Below are 13,434 nucleotides of genomic sequence, written 5' to 3' on the forward strand. Positions count from 1 at the left end.
GGAAAAAAACTGTACTTGTAAATTAGGTTTTTTCTAAACCTTCAGTATTAGCTAAGACTTATTAGCTAAGATGGACTTTGTCTCTGAACGACCTTAGTGTTGTAATGGGATAAATAGGTCTTCCATCTTATTATTCAAAAAAACACTTTCCAGGCGAAGGTTCTTCACCTTAACCTAGTCAATGCATTTCTTCCCTTTTTCTTAAATCTTCCTGCCTCCCCCATCCATCCTTCCCTCCCTTCCTCTCTCCTTCCATTCCTTCCTTCCTTTTCTTCTTTCTTCCTCCCCTCCTCCATCTTTTCCTCCTTTCCTCTTTTCTTCTTAAAATTCAAGATGGCAGCTGCAACTCAACCTCTCACGTGGCTCCCATTGAGAAGTTTCATGAGATAATCCAAGCAGAGAGATGACTACAGTGCCCGCCCATAGTAGTTACTCAGTGGCTTCTAGGTCCTTCTCACGGAAACCGGACTGACACTCCTGAGGCTGCAGGGCAGGTAAGCCTTGGCCCAGAGGGAGGCAGAGAGCAGCCATATGGTGCAGAACAGGCATGGTGCAGAGGTGGACGCACATTTTCCAGATTGGTTCGAATTTTTCAGGGCATCCGTTTTGTGCTGTGGCCCCACCCCAGCCAGGTAAATAGAGACAAGTTCCACCTGCCATAGGATCCCCCGCCCCCTCTCCAGACACATGACACCTGCTGCTTCTCTTCTGCAGCTGACAGCAGGGCTTCTCCTGGTGGGTCCCCAGCCCTCCATCAGCCCCTGGCTTTGGGCACTCACCCCAGCCCATCTCATGTGGCACTGTTGGCGCAAAGATGTCCCTGCTACAGGAGCCCACGCCTGTAGACCAGCAGAGCCTGACTGAGCTGGACCCGTTGGGCTGGAGGACTTTGCCACGGTTCTGTTGAGTCAACTGACCTGCCTGACGATACTGCTACTGCTGTCACCCAGTGTGCAACCACAGGCCCTGTGCCCGCGTTTCACAGCTAAGGAATAGCAGATCCTGTGCGGGGAGGGAAGGAAGGAAGGAAGGAAGGGAGAAATGGAGGGAGGCAGGGAGGGAGGAAAGGGAAAAGGGAGAGACAGAGCGCAGGGCTGCTGGGCGGAGAGACCTGGGCCGGGCCAGGCCAGGCTTGGCCGTGTGAGGAGCACCTGTCCTTCAGGAAGGGACCTTGGAGATCAGGGAGCAGGCTGCTGACAAACGACTTATTTCTCCTCCCTCTGAACTCCCAAATTCCCAGAAATCTGCCTCGGAAGTGGGGAGAGCGGAGAGGCTGTGAGGTTGGACCGAGGGGGGCCACCCCTGGACGCTTCGTTCGCAAGCCTGGTACTGTCCTAAGATGTGGTTTGATTTTTAAGGGCGGAGAGACGGGCTCAGCCGCTGGAATGACGCTTTCCGCTGCTGGTGGAATCCAGCCCCTCCGTCTTTGGGGGATGTGGGGTCTCTGCCTCCTGCAGTGACAGCGCGAGGATGACCCGGCCTGGCCTCCCGCTCCCCAGCGCGGGCACCTGCGGCCGGAGACGCGGCTCTGCAGCGCCACCTAGCGGCCGCCCTGCGTCTTCCCAAAGCGGAGCCTTAGGACAAAGCTTCCTTTCCAGGAGGTCCCTGCAGGTTTCTGCGGAGCCGGAGTCTGAATCACTGTCTCCCGGGTGACTCCTAACCCTGGAAACTCGCTGCCGCTCCTTGGGGCTGGTGGTCGTGCCAGTTGCTGCGTCAGAGCAGTTGGGTGCCCACAGGCTGAGGACGCCGGGGCCAGGGTGAGGGTGAGGCTCCACCCCAGGGCTCCAGAGACCCTGAATTTTGCACTTGACTCTCCTTAATCTCTCCCAAAGCCTGATCCTTCTCATCCCCCTGAGGGCCTGAGGGCCCCTATCTGCATGATGGAGGGGTGGGGTGCCACGATCTTAAAGACCTTCCAGTTCCCAGGGTGACAAGATTGTAACCACGTTGCACATGGAACACTTTTCGGTGCAATGACCCCAAACAACATCCCGGCCTGTGCAGTTCCCACTCGCAGAGATCCAAAACTCGGTGGGTGACGACCCACGTGTGAAAAGGGCGCTAGAGAGCTGCCTGCAGTCTCATGTCCCCCCACCCCCTGCCCTCCGCGTGCTCAGCACCTGAACGTCTTCACAGAGACAGGGCAGAGTCTGTTTAAAAGGAAGCTCCGACAGTCTCCCTAGGAAGAGACGGCGCCACCTCAGGCACGTGGACGACTTCTGGGGATGGAATTGTCGCAATGACGAGGAAATCCCCTGTGGTTTAATGGGCAGAGTCCCAAGGTGCTTGACATCCTGACCAGCACAGGGCAGCCACCTCCTGCAGAAGCTGAAAAAACGGCAAGAAAAATAGACCCATAACTAGTTTGAGTAGTTGTAATGTGCACTGAGACAAAAAGTCTTTACACTTTTTTTTTTTTTCTTTTTGAGATGGAGTCTCACTCTGTCGCCCAGACTGGAGTGCAGTGGCGTGATCTCGGCTCACTGCAACCTCTACCTCCCAGGTTCAAGCAATTCTCCTGCCTCAGCCTCCCTAGTAGCTGGGATTACAGGTGTGTGCCACCACGCCAGCTAATTTTTGTATTTTTAGTAAGATGGGGTTTCACCATGTTGGCCAAGCTGGTGTCTATCTCCTGGCCTCAGATGATCTGCCCACCTCGGCCTCCCAATGTGCTGGGATTACAGACATGAGCCACTGCACCTGGCCCTTTTCACAATTTTAATTGCACTAAACTTTCATAGAAGGCTGACAGCACATAAACACGATTATGTGTCTTTGCAGTGCTCAAGCTTCAATACTGAGAATCCAAAAATATGATGAAGTGTAGAGTTTATTCGAACATGAAGTTTGAGGATAGCCACATAGGAAACAGAGACTCCCAAAATGGAAAGTTAAAGTCTCATTTACATAGTCAGAGGCAGAGGTTTGACAGGTTGCAGCCTTTTCCAACAAGATCAGGACATAGGTTATAGTGATTGAACTTGATTGGTCATACCTCGCTATACTTTAAGGAAGATTGTTTTAACATTCCATAAAGAAGGGTAATGGTCTTGAGGGGAGTCTCACTTCTGGTGCTATTCAGTCTTTCCTAATCATTACAGGACAAGAATGAGGGAGAGATTTGACCCGGAATAAAGAAGCAGAAGGTACAGCTTCACGCCATGCGACACAGGCCCCACCGCCACATTCCTCTCAAGGCTCAAAATCAGGTACAGTTCTGACAGCTTTCAATTTGGATTATTTAATTTCACATCTCCCCCTTTTCAACATGATCTTTTGAAGAAGGCTTAGTAGCTGAACGCAGATGGTTTGGGATCTCTGTCTGTGTAGGGGCTTAGTCCCACACACCTAGGAAGGTTCATTCCTAGGACGTTGTCTCCCATGGCTAGGGCCATGTGCCAAGCTATGCAGAACTGATGGGGTATAGGCCGAACCTGGAGCCACATGAGGGAAGTGACATGGTGACCTGGGTCAGGCTGCACAGCTGCATCCTCCGTTAATGGGATTCTGTGACAATTATTTTAGTATCTTCAGTTGTGGATTGACTCCATTGCACACCACACAGTGAAGACAAAACAGGCTAGAACCCAGCCAACGACTGATTAACAGCTTCTTCCGCCAAGTTCCCCAAGACCCACACCAGTTGCTTAACCAACTGTGTGGAGAGGGTGTTGGATCTGAAAGTTTGGTTATTGGGTTTTCATATCAGTATTTAATTTAAGGTCATTATCTGAGTCATCTGGGTTCGGGACATGACGTTCAGTCTTTGTGATGGTTCCCTCTGCAGCTGCAGCGAGTCTGTCTGAGGCCATAGGAGCCTGTAATGCAGCCTTTCTCATAAAAGCATCTTCGCTGTTTATTAACGCGGCACACGTGACTATCATTCGGGGCCTTTTTCAGTTCGGAGGGACACTGTCCTTCCCTTCTGGGACTTACCTCGTCCTCCTAGAGGACCTTTTATAATTCTGGTCACTCAAGAAGAGAGTTTAGATTTGTTTATTGAGTCGGCCTTCAGAATCTGGCCAGTTTTGAACATTACATATTTTGCTCAATCCACAAAGCTTCAATTTCTCTTTTCAAAGAGAAACTGTTTTCTCCCTGACCAAAATTTCAAATGGGAGAAAAAGTTCTAGAAACTCTAATGAGTAATTCAAAACAGAACCTTAACCTCTGAAAAAAAAAAATCAAAGTCTTGAATCTGGGGTCAGCAGAATCCCTGAAGAATAACAAACAAAACCCCAAACTTGCAGTAGGTCTTCCAACCCTATCAAGTTAGCAATTTGTGTGGCTCAAATAAAAGTCAGAACTTCAACAAGCTGGGAGGTTCAGACCCGAGAAGGTCCTTCCCAGAGGTCCCTGTTGACTCGAGCGAGGCCAGGTGAACCCACACCGTGTGTGCTGACAGCATGGCTCTGGCTGTTGGTGATGTAACAGGGATCCCTGGAGGCCCACTTCACATCCCTTTGTGGTTAGCAAAATGTCAATCTTTAATCATGAAATTTGGAAAAGGTGATTCACTATGGAGTTTGAGTGTGAAACTTGAGGGTCGTCACCTGGGAAACATAGACTCTAGACGAATGGGCTCTGCTTTTAAAGTGAGAAGTTAAAGTTTCATGTTGTAAGTAGAGACAGAAGTATAACAGGGCTGCGGCCTGTTCCAAGGAGGTCACAAGTTAAATCTGTTTCACTTGATTGCTCACAGCTTGCTACATTCCAAGGAAACTCACTTTAACTTTCCACAAAGAGGGGTCATCCTCTGGAGGGGTCTCACCTCTGGTGCCATTCAGTCCTTCCTAATCATTTACAGGACAAGAATGGGGAAGAGATTTGACCTAGAATCAAAGACGTTGCAGCTTCACACCATGTGACTCAGGCCACACAGCCACGTTCCTCTCAAGGTGCAAAATGATCTTAACTTTCAACAGCTTTAGGTCTGAATTATTTAATTTCACAGGGACTTTATACCAAGGTTTTCCACATTGCACAAAGATCACTACACCTTCCAAAACCCTGCTCAGGATGTCTTAGTCACTCCTTCAAAATAGGAACTGGAAATAAAAAGCATTGAGACTGTTTTGTTGACAATTGCTTTACTTCGTTTTTATCTTCATTAGCAGGCATTAGGCAACCGTAACCAACCTTCTAGGCAGTTGTCAATGATCACTGTCATATTAAAGTGCATGTTATATATTATAAATTTCCTTCACTTTAATCTTACAGCATTATGTTGATTTTTTTAACTATATGGAAAGTGAAGTTACATGAGCTATAAATTCCCCATTACATGATGAAGCCACATTACAAAAGACTCGCTGTATTAGAAGAGGGCAGTGGAAAGTCTTGTTTAAAATTTAGTGCTAAAATTCTCACTAAAATGTAAGTCACTGATAGTATCCCTTTGCCTCAGAAGAGACATAGAAATAAGAGGGGTAAGTTTGGGGGTTGCACAGACAATGCTTGCTGAAGTTTTCCATCCTTCCCTGAGCCTCGGGGATGGAGCTGGGGTCATACCAGGTGGCTTTCTGGATATCATCACTTCTTCCTCCCAGAAGCCGCATTGGATGTGTGCGTACATATGTATGTGTGATGCATGTGTGTGGTGTATGTGGTGTGTGCATGTATGATGTGTATGTGGTGTGCAGAGTATCTGTGTGTATGCATATGTGTGATGCATGTCTGTGGTGTGTGCTGTCTGGGTTTATGCATGTGTGGTGTGTGTGAAGTGTGTTGCTTGTGTGTATACATGTGTGTGTGGTGTCTGGTGTGGAGTATGTGTGTACATATATGTATGTGTGATGCATGTGTGTGGTGTATGTGGTGTGCAGAGTGTATGCATGTGTTGTGTGTGTGCATATGTGATGCATGTCTGGGTTTATGCATGTGTGATGCGTGTGGTGTGTGTGAAGTGTGTTGCTTGTGTGTATACATGTGTGGTGTCTGATGTGGAGTATGTATGTGTGTGTGATGCATGTGTGTGGTGTGCGGAGAATGTGTGCATGTGTGATGCACTGTGTGGAGAATGTATGGGTGTGCATATGTGTGGTGTGTAGAGTGTGTGTATGCATGTGTTGTGTGTGCGTATGTGTGTGATGCATGTCTGGTGTGTGCTGTGTCTGGGTTTATGCATGTGATGCATGTGTGTGAAGTATGTCGCATGTGTGTATACATGTATGATGTGTGGTGTCTGGTGTGTGGAGTATGTGTGCATGCATGTGTTGTGTGTGCATGCATGTGTGATGCATTGTGTGTGGAGAATGTGTTGTATGGGTGTGCATGTGTGGTGTGTGGAGTGTGTGTATGCACGTGTTTGTGTGCATATATGTGTGTGATGCATCTCTAGTGTGTGCTGTGTGTGTATGGGTTGATGCGTGTGTGTGGTGTATGTGTGCATATATGTGATGCATGTCTGTGGTGTATGCTGTGTGTGGGTTTATGCATGTGTGATGCATGTATGTGTGTGTACAGGTATGTATATGTGATGCATGTGTGTGGTGTGTGGAGAATGTGTTGTATGGGTGTGCATGTATGATGTGTGGTGTGTAGAGTGTGTATGCACGTGTGTGCATATATGTGATGCATGTCTGTAGTGTGTGCTGTGTATGGGATTATGCATGTGTGATATGTGTGGTGTGGAGTATGTGTGTGCTGTGTGTGGTGTGTGTGCACGTGTGTGCTTTCTGGTTCCCGATGGCAGACGTCTCTGACACTGCACCTCCCTTCTGTGATGTGCTTTACAGACCCTGCACCTCCTCCTGCTCAGAGCTGCCCGTGGTCCCATCCAGGGAAAGCCTGAATATTCCTCTTCAGTATCCATGGAGGGTTCATGGATGAAGCCTCTGGCTTCTGGGTCCTTATCTTCAGTGTCCTCCACAACTGGTTTCTGTGTCCTCAAGGTCACACCCGAGATTGCATTTGTACTCTGAATGCCTCTCCCTGGCCCAGGGCACCCCTCACCCTCAGCCCCTAGCTCTGGGAGCCACCTGGGTCTACAGAGCCACATGCCCTTGCTTCACTCAGGGGCACGATGTATCCTGGGGCCTGTGCTGGTCCCTCCTGCCCCTGCAGGCTGGGTAGGGCTTCCATCTGCTCCTGCCTTTGGGCTGTGGAAGAATCAAAAAGGAGACACATGGGAAAGCGTGGCCACTCCGGGGTGGACATCCCACTCCCAGGCAGTGTCCAGCCCCTGCAGACACCTTAGCTTCATGAAGAGCCAGGAGGTCCCATGGGCTTTGCTGGGTTGAGCACGGGTTTCCATGGCTTTCAGAGGTTCCATGGAAGCATTGAGAAGGTTTAGAAAAGGAGGAGGTCATGTTGGATTGGGGTCCAGGGACTTGAGTGTGGGGAGCCCACAAGGGTGGGCTCCTGGTGGGCTCAGGCCCCCGGGTGACATTGTCCTGGCACTCTCTTAGGGTTACAGCCAGTACCCTGTAGGACACCTCCTCACTGGGACTGGATTTTAGGCCACTGTGGTGAGGCAGGGGGTGTTTGGGGGCAGAGAAGAGTGCAGGACTCATGGGTGCACAGGGGCTCGGAGGGCTTCCTTCAAGCTGCTGTGGGCAGTGCGGGGCGGGGAGGAAGGCTACTGGCCAGGGCAACCCACCGGGTGCAGGTTCCTCCCTGGGGCCTCCCTCTAATGTGTCACTCCACAGGGGGACCAGGCCCTTTGGAGGATGAGGAGAAGGGGCCACCCTTTCTGCAAAACCCAGCTTACCTTTCTTCCCCAGGCTGCACTGAATTCTGGCGGATGTTTGAGTCATTTGTTCATAATAGGAATCCCTTAAACGTCCACAGCAGGACCAGGTCAATCCTGGCCGTAGACAATCAGCTTCACCATCTGCATCTAGCAGATGCAGGAAAAGGCACCGTCATAAGTTTCAGAAGCCATGTTTCTTCAAGGTCTGAAGAGAAAATGTGTGACTGAAATGTGCTGAGTGTCACTTTCCTTTCTGGCCTCTCCCTTGCCCCTCCCTCTCCCCGACCACATCTGCCCCAGGAGCCCCTACCCTGAGGGGATGGAGGTAGAGATGTCCGGTAGCCACTGAGGAACCTAAGGCAGGTGTCCAGTGCCTCTGCCCCCAGACAGGACTCCACAGAGGCCACTGGTGGCCATGGCACAGGGGCGACTCAGCCACTCCAGGCCAGGCCAATGGCAAATGGGCCCCCAAGCGCCCTGGGAGCCCGCAAAGGACCTCAGTCTCCATCTGGTGGGTGAAACGAGGCCACTGCAGATTGTGAGCAGAGCTGACATCCACAGGTGGGCCCAGGACACAACCCAGGGCCAGGAAGTGATGGAGGTGGCCACCACACACCAAGCAATTAATCCCCCAACATTTGCAGAGAACTGTCTACGTAGCAGACCCTGCAAAAGACACAGGAAGTTACACTCCACTGCAAAGACACGCGTACGCATGAGGCACGTGTAAGGTCATGCACCGCGACCTCTGCAACAGATGGACAGAGTTGTTCTGTGCAAGCCCCTACAGTGAGCTGAGCCCAGAGCCTCGGACAGGGCCCAGTGCCAGCTGTGTGCATGTGGTCAGTACAGAAACCAACGTCAGCTGGGGAGACCAAGGCCAGTCCAAGTAGCAGGTGATATTTGACCTGAGCCTTTAAAAATGAGTAAGTAATGTAAATGACAAGTTAACAGGTGCAGCACACCAACATGGCACACGTAAACATATGTAACAAACCTTCACGTTGTGCACATGTACCCTAGAACTTAAAGTATAATTTAAAAAAATAATTTTAAAAAATGAGTAAGTGTCGATAGTGAAGACTCGGGTCACTGATTCAGAAGTCGCTCCAGGCAGAAGCAGGATGTGGGAACAACAGCCACATTTTGCAGAGATTTCACAGGAAGGTTTCAAACCCAGAGGGATTTCTCCTCAGCCCTGAGAGCATGAAATTAAACTGAACATTGCAGCTGAGACGAGGGGGACTCGTTTCTCTTTGCAGTGAGGGAAGGGACCAGCACTCCGGGAAAGAGCTGCCCATGGACAACGCCACCCAACAAAGTCTCCCGTTCTGTGCACAGAGCACATCATATCATCTTATACCAAGGACTGTCTATTAATTCCCTATTTCTCAGCCTCTGCTGGTGAAGTTTCTGCCTCTTACTTCTGAAGTCCAAGCGGTGAAGGGCCCTTGGCCCACACAGTCTCAGGGTGGCAGGAACAAAAAGGCAGAATGGAGTCTGCGAACAGAACCTCTGGCAGCCGTCAGGTGCCACCAGCACAGGAATCTCTATTACGTGAGACACGGAGGGGAGGCTCCCTCTAACTTCCAACAGGAATGCAAAATGTGCCAGGCCGGGCGCGGTGGCACACGCCTGTGGTCCCAGCTACTTGGGAATCTGAGGCAGGGGGATCTCCTGCACCCAGGAGCTGCAGTGATCCGTGACTGCACCACCACACTCCAGCGTGGACAACAGAATGAGACCTTGTGTCTTAAAAAAAATAAACTAAATTTATAAATTACCAGGTTTGTCTAATTTCTAAGTATGAAAAGCAAAACATAAGGAAATTTTGCAGCTTGTTTCATGACTTGTTGCCTCCTTTCCTTCTGACTTGAGTGTGTCATCTGAGAGAGGGCAAGGTGGGGGAGTTCTTGCCCTGGGAACATGTCATCAAGCTCTCGGCTGGCGCAGGCGGCCCAGGACATTGTGTTCCCAAGTCCTCCCTGCTCAGAGCACGACCTTGGCTGGTCCCCATGGCTCACATGCAGCTGGCTTCCATGGCAGCCGGACCCATCACTCAGAGTGATGCAGGTTGACTCAGCCCTGGTCTGTCCAAGTCTAAATTTCCTCTTCTGTAAAATGGGAATAACCTGCCTCCAATGGTGAGAGTGAGGTGGGGTCGGCCAGGCAGGCAGGGAGCAAAGGGAACACTGCCTGCGTTTATGTAACTGGGAGGCCATCCCCAGTGGGGACCGAGGCATCACAAAGGCCCCTGTTTGCAAGACGCCTCGAGTTCTCTGCTGTCTCCACAGCTGGCATCCAGCCTCACAGACACCCTCGACCCAGGTGAGGTCCCCACTGTCCCCATGTTGAGTGTCACAGGGAGACGCCAGCAGGACCCGGCCTGCCTCTTCCTCAGGGGAGGCCTGGACGAGGCTTCTGGGCCAGGACGTGACCCTGGATGGGGCACAGGGCAGCCGCAGTGAGCGGCCAGGACTCAGGCTGTGGGGGCCTCCCTGACCCTGCCTGGGGGTGGGGTGGGGCCAAGGAAGCCCCAGGCCTTCAATTTAGGATTTGCTTCATCAAACGGATCAATTCAGGCTCAAGATAAGCAACCTCGAAACTGTCTCCCTGGAGAGCCAGTGGGGCTTCCTGTTGGAACTCAGTCCCGTGGGACCCTTCCAGGCAGAGGGTGTGGGAGGCTGCGCCCATCCCTGCCACGCCTGGCCCCCACCGTGTCCCTCCGTGCATCGCAGACATGTTCTCCTGCTGACCTCCACCCTGCAGACGCGCCTGGGTCTCCCCCTTACTGTGTGGGACACAGAGGGGCCCTGCAGACCTGGGGGGAAGGAAAGAGTGGGAGAAATGGGAGGCGCTTGCAGGACTCAGCACAGCCGCCTGGGCCCAGCCTCTCCTCAGGCAGACCAGGACCCCTGAGTGAGATCCCCCAAGGTCCCTTCCTGTCTCAAATTTCTTCAATTTTTACAATTAAAGGAAGAGAAGAAGAAGGACGTGCTCTCCTCTCTCATGCCCATTTTCTTCTATACCCTGAAGATCCTCAGGTAGCTGGGATTCTCTGGCTGCTCTGAAACCCCGGCCACGTGTCCATTTCCAGGCGAGTGAGTCCCGGCTCCCCACTCCTGCCTCCTCCTGATCTTCTCCCCACTCCTGCCTCCTCCTGATCTTAAACAAGTTTGAGGCTCCAGGTAAAGATCATGGAGCCTCACCCTGCTTGCTCAACTCAGCAACTCGGCGGTTTCCCCGACGGCGGGTGGAGAGCTGGACCCTATCCCTCCACAAGCTGCATCTGCCCTGCCTTCTCAAAGGCAGCAATTCTGGGAGCCTGATGGCTTCATCCGGAAAATAAAAAGGAAAGGCCACGCGGAGGGGTTTTGTGCAGGGAGCCACTGGCCCAGCTACCGGCCAACCCGGGAAGAGCTAGCTGGGTGACGAGGGGACGGAAAGGGCATGATGAGTGGGTTTTGCCAATGCTTGTAGCCAGAGACCATGCACGGGGCTTGAAAATCCTCCCTTTAGCTCGAAAAAGCCTGAACTTTGTCCCTAAATAAGAGAGTATTTTGTGGTTCATCATCCATAGAAGGAGAACTCAAAGGAAAGGGCGTGATCACAGCAGTGAGGCACTGACTGGGGTCCTTCCTGCGCAGTAAGCGACCACTGACGGGGGTCCTTCCTGCGCTATGAGCCACCGGGCAGTGGGGCTGTCCTGCCGAACCCCATGCAGGGCCCCTCACCAGCAGGTCCTCTGAGCCCACCCTGGCACACAGTGGGCTCCTTTGGGAATGGACCCGGGAAAGCCGAGCTGCCCCAGCCTGCAGGATGCCAGGGCAGGGGCAGCCCCTTATCCTGGCCTCCCCTGGGCCAAGTTCCACCTCTCCCACCTTCCTCATCTCCTGAATCCCCTCCTCCTCAGCCACAGAGAGCGCTCCCACCACCCTGGGGAGTGAGATGGTGATGGTGACAGCTGTGGCCATGAATGTGGCTGGGGAGCTTTGTACCCAGGTGCTGCCCTGGTGCCTCACACCTAAGTCATGTCATTCTCAGGACAACAAGCAGAGAAACAGGCAGGAGCTGGTATTACCCCATTATACAGATGAGGAAACTGAGGCATAGGGTGATTAGTGCTCGTCCCCAAATCACAGAGCTGCAGAGTGGTGAAGACAGAACAAAACCCCAGCCAGCCAGAGGCCCTGCTCCCCACACTGCCCTCATTCTAGAAGGTTCTGCCGTAAAACCAGTCCCGCCCATTGTGGATGAGCCCAACAGAGATTCAACGAGACAGGAGAGAGGGATGGAAGATAACCCGGGGCCCAGCACACAGGGACGGCTCTGACAGATCCTGTGCAGTCAGGCTAGTTGAATACACAAGCAAGCGACCGTGCCCGGGCTGTCTGGACTCCGTGTCCATGGCCTGGGTCACCCTTGGCCAAGTGTGGAAACACGCAGCTGGGGGCTTCCTCTGGCCGAGCATGGCAGCTTTAAGCACCACGGCCAGGCAGATTTTCTTCTGCACCACGGTGTCCTCATCCCAGGCTAGTCTCTGCTGAGGAGCTCCCTTTCCTGCTCTGGGCAGTGCCCCCACCTTGGCAACGGAAAAAATTCTACCCTGCAGAGAGTAAAATTGCTGGTGCTCGACGGGGACACGTGCATGGCAGTCCCTTCCTTGCAAAGCTACTGAAAATCCACTGGGGCTGGAACAGGGCCTGGCCTCTGGCTCTGGGGCCCAGCAGGCTGTGGGGAGTCACTGGAGGAGAGGAACTGGACTGTGCCCCCTTCAGAATCCCCCTTTAAAGTGGAGAGCTGGGGACTGACGGCGTGCCTACAATACGGTATGCATGTGGTCGGTAAAGAGACCCCACTGTCAGTCCATCCTCCCACAGTGCTGGCCCCGACACGTGGGGACTGCAGAGTGGGTTTGCCTGGGAAGAGGAAGCATGGTGGTGCAGAGTGGGCGGTGCAGCAGACATGGGAAAAGCAAGAAAAGAAAAGGGGAAACCGTGCAGAAAGCAAGCCATGGTCAGGCTGAGTGTGCTGCCCCCTCCACCCGGCTTCAGGAGTCTGATGACTTGACTTCTTTTGTCGTCTAAGCCAGGATAACAGGAAAGCCAAAACGAAGGGCTTCAGGCCCAGGAAGATCAGAGGCAGCAGTGCTGGAACTGGCTCTGTAAATTTTACCGACTATTAGATTTTCAGAAAATTTGTGAGCTGGTTGATGTTAGGTTTGTAGCTGGAATTCAGTCATAGGTAGAGGGAGAATTTACACCACAGAAATCAGCTAATGCCAAACCTCAGGACTCCTCCCCGCCTGGACAGCAGGTGGGGGACACTCACCGCCGATCCTGTGGGCCCCGCAGGACACTCGGCACTTCTGAGCAAGGTTCGCTCGTCTGCAAAGTATGGGCAGTAATCCATAATGGCAGGGCTGTCGTGAGGTTTAGAACAGTGTAAGTGCAGTCTGCAGCCCAGCTTGATAGACAGCATGTTCAAAAAGCATTAACCAGCACTGTTGTGATTACCTTAGACGCACCGCAGGCCAGCCTGGTGGGTAACCAGAGACCGTTCTAAAACATTGGCTCTGCCGATCAAACAGAAACACAGGCTGGGAAGCCTATTTTTTTAGAGGGTGGAGGAAGCGCCACAAGATTTTTCCATAGACCTACGGAAATCAGTTTTTCCAGTTTCTGGAGCTCATTTCAGGACATGCCAGAAAGGCGGCGTTTCATTCCTGGGCTGGCTCTGAG

General features: G+C 52.1%; 2 protein-coding genes across 8 annotated transcripts in view; both read left to right on the forward strand.

Annotated features, from left to right (window-relative positions):
* LOC105497560 (thyroid peroxidase) overlaps nt 1–5,313 on the forward strand; it is a 118,955-nt gene extending 113,642 nt beyond the window's left edge. For 2 of the 7 annotated variants that reach the window (XR_011611385.1, XR_011611384.1), the window contains exon 19: nt 334–1,763. The gene's annotated coding sequence lies outside the window, so the exon portion shown is untranslated. Of the gene's footprint in view, nt 1–333; nt 1,764–1,919; nt 2,206–3,101; nt 3,210–5,220 lie in introns of those variants that run through there. The other 5 variants (XR_011611383.1, XR_011611386.1, XR_011611387.1 and 2 more) reach the window with 5 other exon arrangements.
* The window catches only part of LOC105497556 (syntrophin gamma 2), a 564,393-nt gene that overhangs the window by 549,431 nt on the left and 1,528 nt on the right, over nt 1–13,434 (forward strand). The window lies entirely within an intron of this gene.

Source organism: Macaca nemestrina, chromosome 13 (genome assembly GCF_043159975.1).
Source record: "Macaca nemestrina isolate mMacNem1 chromosome 13, mMacNem.hap1, whole genome shotgun sequence".
Lineage (NCBI taxonomy): Eukaryota > Metazoa > Chordata > Mammalia > Primates > Cercopithecidae > Macaca > Macaca nemestrina.